The sequence below is a fragment of the Equus przewalskii genome, chromosome 4, assembly GCF_037783145.1.
Source record: "Equus przewalskii isolate Varuska chromosome 4, EquPr2, whole genome shotgun sequence".
NCBI classification, from domain to species: Eukaryota; Metazoa; Chordata; class Mammalia; order Perissodactyla; family Equidae; genus Equus; species Equus przewalskii.
In genome coordinates this window covers 1,363,295-1,377,561 of record NC_091834.1, presented here as the reverse complement: position 1 = coordinate 1,377,561, position 14,267 = coordinate 1,363,295, and positions in this window count along the sequence as shown.

The window sequence follows — 14,267 nt, the reverse complement described above, 5'->3', positions numbered from 1 at the left end:
CCAGGGCTGAGTGTGCCCTTCTCCAGATAGAGAAATTGTATTTGCTTCTGCCTGGTGCCTGAGGGGAACTAACTGATGGAGATGACAATAAGCAAAGTTTATGGATTAAAGTTCCTTGACATCTCAAAGTACATAACTGGGGGGAAAATCCATTACACCCTTGTTCAGTGGCCAGAACATCTCAGAAATATTTTTCCTTCTCTTTCATTTCTCCTGTACGACTCAGTCCCAAGCAGACTTGCCCAGTGTCTACTGGGGTTAGGGCAGCAGTCATGTTTAGGTCTGATTTGGTCTTTCCTTGGGGTTGTAGCTCTTAGGACCAAGCTTAACATGAAGGAAGCTCCTTGAGACTCTCCACATTGGTTAAGACCTGTGTTTTGACTTCCTCCAGGATGGCAGATGAACCAAAACCTGAGTGTTAAATGTCGACCAATGCCCTCAAAGTCCTTGTTACTCCAATATTGCACTTTTGTCTGTTACAATCTTTCCAACAAAAATTGACCTGAGAGCTCAACCTTCATTTTTAAACTGTACAATTTAATTAATACGGTTTCAAATATGTATCCATCATTTTTAAAGAATGGGTTGGTGTCATCATCCTTTAGCAACAAAAAAAGTTCTTTAGAAACAGAAAAAATAAGTCAGAGTGAAGAATATTTAAAAGTGTTGTGGAGAAGCATGATATTGAGAGTCGAGTTTAGATTAGTAATCACTATACAGTTCGTCTTCCCTGTGTGTGACTTTTTTCCTTTCATGTGTGAAATCATACAGAAGGAAGATAGATGATTTATTCAAGAACGAGATTTTGCCAGAACGTGAGTGTTTAAAACATATAATGATAGGGGTTTAGGAAATTTCCAAGAGAATGACTAAAATAATAGGTCATGGAATCTAAGTCAACAGGGAGTGAACTAAAGACAGGGCAAAGGAAAACGGAGAAAAGAGAGAGCAGTCAACCAGAGGTCCTGATGAGATTCACAGCCACTCATTAAATAATTAAATAATAAAGCCATAGGTATAGAATATCGTGATCTGAAAGTGGGATTTGGGTGATGTGGGATTTTAGGGTGACTTCTTAGGATATTAAAGTGGACTGGGTAGTGAAGGTGGATAAGAACTGCAGATTATTGATGATGACGAAGTCAAAGCTACATTTTTTATTTTCTCTGTGGATTTTGCAATCAACCAGATTGCGAGTAGGAGTTAGAGCAAATAGGAAATGTATGGACTTGATGTCAATGTATTCAGCAAATGAAAGGGAATAATTGGGTTAGTTGGACACGGAAAATGACAGCAATTAGGAGGGGTAGACAATCTCCCACTAAATAAGACCCTCAGTTAGTTGTGTGTTGGGACAGCATTGTTTTCACCCCCGTGTCATACGTAACATTAAGAAACAAAGAGTCATGCTTGACCCAATAACTGTGCTTTAGGCATTAGTAAAGAGGTTCTGAGTGAACATAGCTTATGGAGGGTCACTATTCGTCCCCCTACAAGGCATCATAGCAATCTTTAATAACTGTAGAAATAAAGATGTTCATGTAAGGATACTGACTTGCAAATTCTTTCATTCATATTCTTATTCAGAGAGTATTTTGCCTCATATGTTTCTTAGGACAGCACATCAAAACCGATAATAAGTGATTTCTAACAATAAAAGTTAAAATTCTCTTCTTTCTGCAAGCACACTAACAGATTTTTTGATAGTGTTTTTTCATGAGTAAGCTGGATAGCCCTATAAATTATAAATATGAATCATCTGAATAATTTATTTATTTAATTTATTTTTTGCTGAAGAAGATTCGCCCTGAGCTAACACCCATGCCAATCGTCCTCTATGCTTTTTAGTATGTGGGCCGCCAATACAGCATGGCTGCTAATAGAGTGGTGTAGTTCCCCCACACCCGAACCTGGGCCCGCCAAAGCAGAGTGTGCTGAACTTAGCCACTAGGCCACCAGGACTGGCCCTGAATAATTTAATGAGAGAGACAAAGTACTTTCAAGTTTATGTGAGAAAAGAGTCATATATTGATTCAATCAGCCAATGCGTCGAACATTAACTTCAAAGCATTTTGAAATATCCTGAAAACCTAAAAACGGTCACTGCTGAACCAGAAACTTAGAATGATGTACCTGCATAAACATTCTGATACAACGTCAAGCGCTAGTGTTAAATCATGTCCAGGAAAATGAGAAACCAATACGAAGAAACGTTGGAAAGAAAATAATAAGTAGGGTCTTAACTTATTTAAGATGCGTTGTGAAGTTCATTCCATAAGAGCCACCTTCACTCTCACCCCATTTCAATCAGTTTCTAACTCTAGTCTATGCCAGTTCCCTTCTGTGAGAATTCCAAGAAGGAGGGAATCATCCAACTTTCTGGGAAGACTTTTGAGAGAGTGAAATGGAAAAAGTGCCAAGGAGCAAGGATAATTAAAAATAGGCCTTGAAATTGGATACAATTTCAACAGAAAGGACTTGCAGGACTAAGATAGAGTGTGGGCGAAGAAATAACTCTACGAAACTTGAAGTGCATCCGAGGGCTGGCGTAGCGTCCATTTCCATGCCCGTAGCCACCGGCTCAGCAGGGTGCCATTCAGGCCACCACCATACCTGACTGTGACCCAGGGTCTCCTTCATACAGTACATTTGACCCTGTGCAACCAAGTCATCTTCCTGTCTGATGATGGAACTCACCTGCTTGTAAGGAGGCAAAACCTTCTCGCGTTCCTGTCTGTATTGGGGTTGTTGTGTAAGGTAAAACGTAAACTCATTTAGAGAAAGGAACTGTACAAATGAATGAATAGTTAGGCATGACCTATTCAAAATATATTAGCAATGGAAAGTTTTTGGGCATGTAAAGCTTCTCAATCAAAACAGAGCATCACTGTGAGATGGCTGAGAGATTTTGTCAATGATACAAACTTTTAAAAGTATACAATGTTTTATACTAGACCTGTAAAGCAATCAACTAATGCTTTTACTTTGATATCTGAATACTGAATAATATTTAAAAGTTGTATAACAAATTTTGTCTCCCTTTGTTGGTTTACAAGGGGGATGGTTTGGGGAAGATAAGAGAAAGAGACCAAAAGTGGGCAAAATAAGACAGAGAGGTCAGAACGAGGTAGAGAAGGAAAGGAAAGGTACCTGCAGGAAAGAAATATACAAGAGTAATAGATTAAGAGAGAAAAACACCACATGGAAACAGAGTAGAAATATACATAATGAAACAGGAGGAAGGAGAGAGGACACAGAGTGCTATACAGAAGGAAAGAAGACATGACAGAAGGATCTATATAGAATGGAATAAACTTAGAAGAAACCATGGGGTGAGATGTAGTCAAAGTGAACTTCTATTTTCACGTACTGCCATAGCTCAGATCTTGGTGCTTTGACATTCTAATTAACTGAATAAGAAAAATGGTATTTAACTCACGCTGAGGAGAATTTGGAGAAATAAATATGATGAGACTGACAAGAAAAATGGAAGGTGATTACTAAAATTGTGAAAACGCTTGCCTTATGAGCAGTTTGAGAATAAGGAACAGTGACAACTTCCATCACTGTTACGTGCGATGCCTTGGGAAGGTCATTATCTGTGCAGAGCGTGTGTCTATGTCTTTCTGTCTGACCGACTTCTGCCCCATCTCCTCCTCTGGGAAGGAGTCCTGTGCTTGTAGCCAATGCTTGCATCCCCTGGTCACCCCATGTCTTGTCTCTGCTTTCGCTGCTTCCTTTTCCTAACATCAGTCCAGTCTCAGGGGTGCCTTCTCCTGAAGGATTCTGCAGCTCTTACTTTGAGGAGAAAATGAAGAAGCCGCAATTTATATGGAGGTAAGGGCTGAGAATTCCCCAGAAATTATGAAAACATATAAATCCACAAATCCAGAAAGTAAAATGTATCCCGACAAAAATATCTCTGTAAAAAGAAGAATGAATTAAGACATTCTTTCAGTAACAAAACTTGTGACAGTTCAGCATCATTAGACTCTCACTAAAGTAACTTCGATATATGCACTTCAAGAGGAATGAGGAAGATCACTGAGGGAAAATGTGAGGTGCAAGGTGGAATGGAGATCAAAGAAAACACTAAACACGAAGATAAGTCTTAAAAAGTGATTTATTTTGAGAATTACAGTGCCTGATTTGTCAAATTAAAGGAAGTCAGAACTAAATATTGGATAATTAATTGCAAGGACAAGCACAATTTCTGTTATGTAGAAAGTTCAAGACATGCCAATTGAGTTAGATGCAGTAAGTAAAATTAAAACAACACACATACACAACATAAATGGAAGATTCTGGAGGCAAAACCTCATAACCACAACTGCGTAATGTTCACCCTGGCATCAGATTTATCCTTAATAACTCTGGATGCCAGGAAACTATGCAACCGTGGTCCCACATTTACTGAGGAAAGGGACTTAGGATGTAGGATGTTGTCTCCAGGCAAGTCGTAAATCAAGTGTGAAGGTGGAATACAGACATGTTTTGAATTCATAGACTCAGAAACTTGACTCATCACACAATTGTTTTCAGACATTACTTGAGGATGAGCTCCTATAAAACAGAGAAAACTAAGAGGGGAAAAAAACCCAAAGATATGGAATCTAAGAAATTAGACATCAACCCAGGAGAGCAGAGACAGGAAGTCGTAGCAAGACTTCCCTGCGGAGGGCAGAAAGGTCCTATCCAAGATTGGAACAGGGAGGAAGGGTGCCAGGAATATTCTGGCTGGAGAAAACCAGGTCTGTAGGCATTAAATGAGTGTTTCTTGTTCATGTCATGTTATATGTAAGAAATGCTTCTATTTATCCAACGTGGTCAGGTGACCTGGAGACGCTGCTCAGAGGGATGAGAGGATCTCTGGAAACCTGTAACCTATTTGTCACTCGTGCTGCTCATGGAACAATATTTGGGAAGCTTTTCAATAGCTTTAGAAGATGGATAGACTTGAGATTACATCGAAGTCACATTATCGTCTCACCAAAAAAAGAAAAAGGTGATGGAAGAATGAGAAACTCCAGGAAAAGCTAAATACTATACAAGAATTTCATGGTCCAAATATGGAGCACACTAACACGTGGGCATAATTTTAAACAACTGACAGAGTGACAAAAAAAATAATAGTCTGTATGATCTTAACGTTGGCTATATTATACCTTGAGTGATCCAGACGTCGTGATATTGAAACACTAGAAAACAAAACATTACTTTAAACTACAGCTTGGATTGCAGTTAGTGATTTTATAAAATCGTAATAAGGCAAATAAAGTTTATTAGTTTTCCCCTTTCTGATCATAAAACGGAACATAAATTGTATTGTTTTTGACCATATCTAACTAAAGTTCTGAGGACAGAGGTGGTAGGTATAACGAAAAGAAAAAGTAAAAAGATGAGGAGCGAGGCATCCTCGTCTGATCTCAGTGGGCACTTGATAATAACTGATGGAGGATGAAATAAATATGTAATATATTACATAAAGTTACACAGTTAAGCCATAAAATAATTTAAATAATTATCAAATTATCAAGTTGTTGGGAGAAGGGAATGATAAGAGGTGAGGAGACTTAAGTGACCAAGTCCTCAGCTTCCACGGTGGAGAATTGATAGGTGCCATTCACATTCCACAAGGCAAGCAATTGGAGAGTATGTGTAAAGATAACGGAGTGGTGTCAAGGGTACAAGGATTATATGCAAGGATTATGCATAATGTGCCATTATTTTGATTCAAGTACTTAATACTAATATGAAAATCATACCAGCGAAATTGCTTTTAAAATAAGATTTCCCTGCCATGTGATATACTGAAAAATTCAAAGCTACCTAAAGCTGAAAACAGTGGAAAATGTTTTATTTTTTATAAGTTTATATTATTCTTCAAGAGAAATGCCAACCAATCAATAAAATCAATGCAGAGTTCAGAACCTTCAAATGTATCGTGTATTGTAAAAGGGTTTCAATCTTACTTAAATACTTGTCTTTAAGAAGAGAATGAGTAAGGGAACATTTGTCCAATTTTTATGCATTTTGCCAACGTTGATGTTCTTCATGAGACAGTTTTTCTCACTTGCTTGAAATTATTATGTAAAATTCATATGATAATCTCTAAAAAGGAAAGAAAGAAAATCTAACCTTTCCTCATAAATGGTGGTATATAGAAAACCAGAAGATTGAAATTGTGATCATTGTTCTGCCAAATCTATGGTTGTGTCCTCACTTCTCAACTTCTCTGATTTATCTTTTCTGTATGTGTATAAATCTGAAACATGAGAAGTTTGTACACAAAAACATACAAATCACAATGATCTGCTCATTTTTAACTCTGAGATTCCATAACTTTAGAAGGAATTTCTTTAAAAATGACCTTATTTTTCTGTTTAATTTTCAAGTGCTATTTTAAAAGTTGCAAGACAAAAAGAATTGGTTCCATATCATCCCCCTCACGTGGATTTTTAACATAATCTCTGGGACACTAACAGGATCTAGTCTGTGGCAGTACACAACTGTGCCTTGTTTCTTTCTTTCTTTTTTTTTTTTTTTTTGGTAGTAAGTAACAGATAATGTTTTTTAAAAAATATATTTTAAATATCTTTATTCACTATTTCTAATACACACCATGGTCAACATTAGTTCACTGGGAATCAAAAACAAAATATACTAGGGGAACTAAATTGACATACTCAATTTTAATGGGTCTCTAAACATTTGCTTGCTATTGCATACTAGGCTTATTGGCACCAGTGTTCCAACTGATGGTTTATTATTCAGAAGAATGTAAGGAGAAGCCTGTTTTTATTAGCACCTCTTCCCAAACACTAGCCTCAAGATTATTAGAATAAAATAGCAATGTGTGAGTTTAAACGTTGAAAACTGTGCTGGGCTGCTGGTAAAGAAATATGTGTAGCAAAATACTCCCCCTTTGAAAATATCATTTTTCCCCCCAGGAAACTAGCTGGAGAGTAAAGCAATACTCTTCTACTTTGTTACCAAATGACAGAATTCATTTCTGCCCTGTGGGTAGAGGTGAATACACAGGAATCACAGCTTAAACTCTTAATCAAGAAATGCCCATCAAGCACCCTCATGATGCCTTATTCATCTTGATTGTTTATCGCTTTCCTCCAACATGTCTGAAGTATTTTACCATTCAGCTGATTCTGGCAGTCTCCAAGCAGATTCCCCGTCTCGAGAGCTGTACCTGCCTCGCCTTCTGCAGAGCCAGTTGGCAAAGCCAGTGGCCTGGCCTGTGGCCAGGTGCTTCTCTCTGGCGTGGACCCTGCGTTTGTCACTACACTAGTGAGCACTGAGAGATTCCAACCCAGAAGCAAATTAGACTGCAAAAGTATCCATTGGGCGAATGCTCTTCTAGCATGAGAAAATACACACTTTCTGTTTGCTTCTGAAGAGTTTGAAGGAAAATACATATGCACATCAAAACACACACAACCTAGGCTACAACGCAAAGGATGTACAACCACATGCTGCTCAGCAATAGGACACGTTCTAAGAAAAGCCCTGTTAGGTGATTTCATAGCTGTGTGAACATCACAGAATGCACTTGCACAGACCAAGATGGTAGAGCCCGCCACACACCTAGGCTGATCTTGCAGGACCGTCCTCACATATGAGGTCTATCTTTACCCGAAACATCATTAGGCAGCGCACGACTATATATAAACTGAAGGTTTATAAAAATAAATAAGAAATGAAAAATTACGAGGAACTCATTTTGATCGGTAAAGAGATGGATAGCTGTGGAAACATCGGCTGCAATTTATGAGCTTCGTGAGCTTGAAGTGTAAGACATTTAATCTGTTAAAAGATAAACTGAGGCGTATTAAAAATTTTAAGAGTTTATTTGAGCAAAAATCTATTCGAATCAGGCAGTGCAGAGCAGGAAGTAGTTAGAAATGCTCCCCCAGGGGCCAGCCTGGTGGCACAGTGGTAAAGTTTGCACATTCTGCTTTGGTGGTCCAGGGTTCGCTGGTTCGGATCCTGGGTGCGGACATGGTACCGCTTGCAAGATGTGCTGAGGTGGCGTCCCACATATAAAGTAGAGGAAGGTGGGCACAGATGTTAGCTCAGGGCCAGTCTTCCTCAGCAAAAAGAGGAGGATTGGCAGCAGATGTTAGCACAGGGCTAATCTTCCTCAAAAAAGAAAAAGTGCAGAAGCAAAGAAAGGAAATTATTTGATGGGTTCTAGCTCAAAGCCTAGGTGGCTGTTGGTGACTGGTTGTCCTTAGTGTTTTGATTTAGTAACTTTGAGGCATTTACAGGCTCAGATTTTGGTTTGCTTGCATAGGACACCATGGCGTTAGAGCCACATAGTCTAAAGTCCTCCTTGTTTAATTAATTTAAAAACGTAAAATAAATTCTGTGTTTGTCTCACAATATGGAATCTCTTTTTCTGGCTGGTTGGTGCTCTGATAACTTTTGATGAAGATCAAAATCCTTTGTAAAAGTAAAAACCCCTTCCAGATATTGGAAGTCATTCAATAAATTATTCTCAGATATAATGTAATAGAAAAATTACTTTTTAAGTGTTATTTGAAATATTTTTCTTCTAAAGTATTAAAAGTAAATTAAATCTGGAACCTTAACACAGAGTGATGAAATAGGACAGTAACTGGTAACGTTTGAAATAGTAATTAGCTCAAAAGGTTTCAAAACAAAAGGCTTTATTATGTTCTCTCATAAAACATCCTTTCAAACTACTGTCAGAAAGGCGATGGACAGTGAGTCCAACGTGCAACAATGTTTCCTCACTCTGCAACATGAATATGAATTGGAACACATAACTGTATACCTTGTTACATCATACTCACGATGCCATGTTTCATCAAGAAACATTAAAGCAGCAAATTTGATGACTAGTACGTTTACTAAACATAAAACCTAAAGGCTCCAAACTACCTGACTTTCCCAAAGAATACATAAAATATCACTCACAACTTTTATAATTTTGAAGGCTAGTCATTGAAGTAATTTTATTACCGTTGAGTGTTTGAAATGACTTTTCCTTCATGAAATAAAAGATTGGCTAAAAATCTGGCTTTCGTTATCTAAATGAATCACAACTATCTGAAGTTAAAATTTCCTCCAAGCCCTAAATCTTGAAAAAATTAATCTTGAGAAGAAGTGATAGTTATACGTGGTTTAGTAAATGAGGGGAATGACAGAATAGACACACAAGGTAGCTTTTCACAGTTATAATATTTTAAGTGGAAATCAGATTTACTGTATTGCGTGCTGCTCAACTGTGGAATTCTTGGTCAGCTACCATTCTATGTGACTTTAGATAACATCTTTTTGGCGTTCTCACCATCCTAATTCAGGATGAATTGCCTCAAATACCCGACTGTCAGCATCACCCAGCAAGTAGACCTTTATTGCTAAAAATATAAACATATTAAACACATCAATTTTGCCCTTAGCTTTACAAGTGATAGAATAAAAAAAAGTCAATAGACAGCATTAAGGAATTTGACCTCTAACTTACCCATACTTGATTGTCAAAATAAATGAAAATTTTAATTGCAGTTTCTGGATCAAAATTCTGAACATGTTTCCTGTGAAGATTTTTATTTTGCAAGAATAAAATAGCTTATTCTCAGCCATAGAATATAATTTGTAATTGAAAGGAAGCAATCCTGTTGATTCAGTTCTTAGGACAAGATGTGCATTTGATATAAAAAGTTAAATTGTTGGTTAAAAGGAATTCATGGGCAACAGCTTTAACTGAGGAGGAAATTCTGTTTGCACATGTTATCAGGGGTGAGAAATTAGATTCTCGAGAACCATGTGTTCAGACAGCCTGCCTTTTTCTTTGCCTGTCTCTAAGACAGACAATTTATATCATGCCATCTGGAAAGGGTACAGGCAACAACCCAAACAAAATCCAGTTAAAAAAACTGTGAGCTATATATCCAGTTGGGGAAAAAAAAAAAAATCAATGCTGCCTTAGGCCTTTTTAGGATTTTGCCTAATTCTCCTCTTGTGATTCTCCGATGTAATTCTTTGTATTTTTGGATGCCTACTTTCTGGAAATCTTGTTTTTGATAAGTGTCTAATCTCTCAGATAATCTTTTTACTCAGTAGCTTATGTTTTGGAATCTATCAAAGAGGGATATTACTGCCTTCTGAGAAAGGATTAAATTGTTCTACCCCAAGGAGTCCCTGTTTAAGTATGGCCAAATAACCTTCTAAAAAATGAGTCGTCTCGAAGATAACAATGGTAAAATCCAGATAAACTTTTTAAAAACTTAAAAGTGAGAAAAGTTTGTATTTTTTTTGCAGACGATATGAAACCTGGCAAGTGGTTACAGAGTAGGGTATTTCCCATTTTTATGACATTAATTTGAAGCCAGGCCATAGTTCCAGTGTGGCCGAGGGAAGTTAAAACTCTGGTAGAAAGTCACGTTCTTCTGACCTAAAGAACCAGAAGATAGAACGAGGGCGACCACACGCCTCGAAAGTGAGTAAGGAGTCCTGGGAGGAGGCAGCCACAGAAGGAATCTCCAAATTCGAGATCTAAACTCTGCTCTAATTCCTGGCTAAGCACAGACCATGCAAGCGTGGGCGAGACTTTAAAGCAGCTTCCAGCTAAGGCTAAAGAGAGGACACTGAGATTTGAGGTGCAAATAGGCAAGAAAAAGTTTGCAATTTCATTATAAGCAAGAAAATTTTTGGCTTTAAAAAGAAAAACACCCTTTATAGGAAGATAACAGAATGTAGAGCCTCAACAATGGACTTCTAACACTGTCCAGGGTATAATCCAAAATGACGTAAATAAGAAGAACCAACAAAATGTGATGCATTCTTCTTAAAGGAAAATAAAATAAATTGAGGTCCGTTTCATGGTGTCCCTGAGGTTAGGTTGTCGGACGAAGACATTAAAACAGCTCTTATCATGATAATTAATGAGGCAAAGGAAAATACACTTGGAATAAAAGGAAAAAACTAGAAAATCTCAGCTGATAAATAGAAAAAACTAGATAGAAATAGAGGATGCTAAATAAAAATACTAAATACAAAATGGAAACTATAGAAATTAGAAACAAAATATTTGAAGTAAAAAGTGCACTAGATGAGAGTAATAGTAGAATGGAGATGACAGAAGAAAGAGCAAATGGACTTTAAAATTGCTCAATGGAAATTATCCAAGCTGAAGGGCAGAGAGAAAAATATACTAAAACCAAAAACAGAGCTCCAAAGAGGGGGATGTTATATGAGACAACATCAAAAGGTCTAACGTGTGCATAATTGGAGTCCCCGAAGTAAAGGAGAGAATGCAATAATAAATCTATTTGAAGAAATAATGGCCAAATACTTTTCAAATTTGGTGAAATACATTAATTTAAATATGCAAAGTATACATCAAAATTAAAACAGAAAAAATACAATGAATACACTCTGCCTGGGCATATCATATCCAAACTGAAGAAATCCAAAGACACAAAATCATTGAAAGGAGCCAGAGAAAAATGCCATATTATATAGAGGAAAACAATGATGCAAATGACTGTGATCTTATCACCAAAAACTATGAAGGCAAAGGTAGTGGAATTACATCCTTAAAGCAATGAAAACAACAAAAAACCTAAACTTTTTAAAAAAACTTTAAAAAACCCCAGAGTTCCAGATAAGGTGGTGATACCCTTCAATAGAGAAGGTAAAGTAGAGACATTTTCAGATAAAAGAAAACTAAGAGAGTGTGTCATGGGAGGATGTGCACTGCAAGATACAGAAGGGAATTCTTCAGGATAAAAGTCAGTGGTAGCACAGGCAAACTCAACAGTCAGGAAGTAATACATACCATAAAAAGTGATAAATATATGGTGAGATATATATATTTAAACATTATTTCATGAAAATATATGACTGTTTCAAGCAAAAATTATGATACTTTCATGCATATTTTATAATGTATGTTGATATAATATATATGAAGATTCTAGCATAAAAGGTATCAAGGGGGCCGGCCCCGTGGCGTGGTGGTTAAGTTTGGCGCACTCTGCTTCGGTGGGCCGGGTTCGCAGGTTCAGATCTCAGGCACGGACCTACACCACTCATCAGCCATGCTGTGGCAGCATCCCATAGGCAAAATGGAGGAAGACTGGCCACACATGTTAGCTCAGGGCTAATCTTCCTCAAGCAAAAAAAAAAAAAAAAAAAAAGACATCAAGGCAGGTAAATAGACAGACATGATTGCAAGGTCTCTACACTTTACGTGAATGCATGCAATATTAACACTAATTAGACTGTGAAGAGTTAAAGATACATAATATATCTTTAAAGAAACCAAAAAAAATGCACATCATTACATGTGTGCATTGTATAATATATATGCAATATATAAAAACTATTCAAATAATCAGAATGAAAGAAAGAAAAGGGAGCAAAGCAGCATGAAAATAAATGGATGAAAAGAAAACAAATAGTATAATGGTACAACAAAATCAAACTATACCAATATTACATTAAATATTAATGGGTGAACCACTCCATATATATGGCACAGATCATCAGAAGAGATTAGAAAACAAGCACCCAAACATATGCTATCAGAAAGACTCACTCTCAATTTACAAACACAGGTAAGCTGAAAGTAAATAGATGGGAAAAGATATACAATTCCAAGAGTAAAAATAATAGTAAATATAATAAAATCAGGGGAAAAAAAGATTCTTTAACACAAAAGATACTACCAGGGTCAGAGAGTTACTTCATGATAATAAAATGCTTTTATTAGTATAACAAAGGACCAAAATCACATGATTATGTCAAGAGATGCAGAAAAAAGCATTTGACAAAGTTCAACATCTATTTATGATAAAAAATGTCCAGTAATGCTCACTAAAGTGGTAAAAAGGACTGTTCTCCGTCTGAGTGAAAACAGCCATTAAAAAACCTACGCTCAGGTCATAGGTAACGGTAAAATATTTAATACATTCCCTCTAAAATGAGAAAATGGATGGTTACTCTCACCACCTCCATTTAATATTGCAACGGAGGGCCTAGCAACTGAAATATAGCATGAGAAAGAAATAAAAGGCACAAGGATTGGAGAAATAGAAACAAAGTCATTGCTATTTGCTGATGGCATGATTGTTTATGTAGAAAATCCTAAGAAGTACACAAAACAGCAACTAGAATTAAGTGAATTTAGAAGGTCAGAACATGCTAGGTTAATATATACAAATTAGTTGGATTTTAAATACTAGCCATCAATAATTAAACCTGATTATTTTTTTTAAAGATTGGCACCTGAGCTAACAACTTTTGCCGATCTTCTTTTTTTCTTTTCTGCTTTTTCTCCCCAAATCCCCCAAGTACATAGTTGTATATTTTAGTTGTGAGTCCTTCTAGTTGTGGCATGTGGGACACCACCTCAACGTGGCCTAATGAGCAGTGCCATGTCCACGCCCAGGACCGGAACCGGCGAAACCCTGGGCCGCCACAGCAGAATGCATGAACTTAACCACTGCACCACAGGGCATCCCCAAAACATGGTTTTTTAAAATTCCATTTACAGTAGTATCAAAACATTGTTACCTAATGTTTTTTGTAAAATGTTTTTATTTATGTAATAAATCAATGTGTTTTGATAGTATTGTAAACGGGATTTTAAAAATCATGTTTCAATCATCTCAACCTAAATATTTTTAGTTAGGTAACAATTTAATAAAATATGTGCAAGACTTTTACACTGACAGTTCTTCAACTGCGCTGAGGGAATTAAGGAAGATAAGTCAGTAGAGATAATATCATGTGCATGGATTGGAAGATGCAATGTTGTTAATTGTTTTATATATATATTTAATACAATACCAATTAAATCCTAGTAGGTGTTTTAGAAACTGACAAACTGATTCTAAAATTTATTTGGAAATACAGATGACCTGGAATAGCCAAAACCATTTTTTAAAAGGAACAAAGTTTGAAGATTCATACCACCTCATTTAAAGATCTAATACAAAACTACAGTAATCAAGACAGTGTTGTATGATTGAAAAAAATAGACATTTAGATCAATAAAACAGAATGGAGAGTACAGAAGTTGACCAACTTATATATGGTTGCCTGATTTTTGACAAAGTTTCCCAGCCGTTTAGTGGAGGAAAAAGAAAATCTCTTTAACAAATGGTATTGGAACAACTGGATATCTAAATGGAATGAAAATTCAATTCTTACCTTATGCCATATATCAAAATTAACTTGAAATGAAACAGGGTCCTATATGCAAAAATTGAAAACATAAC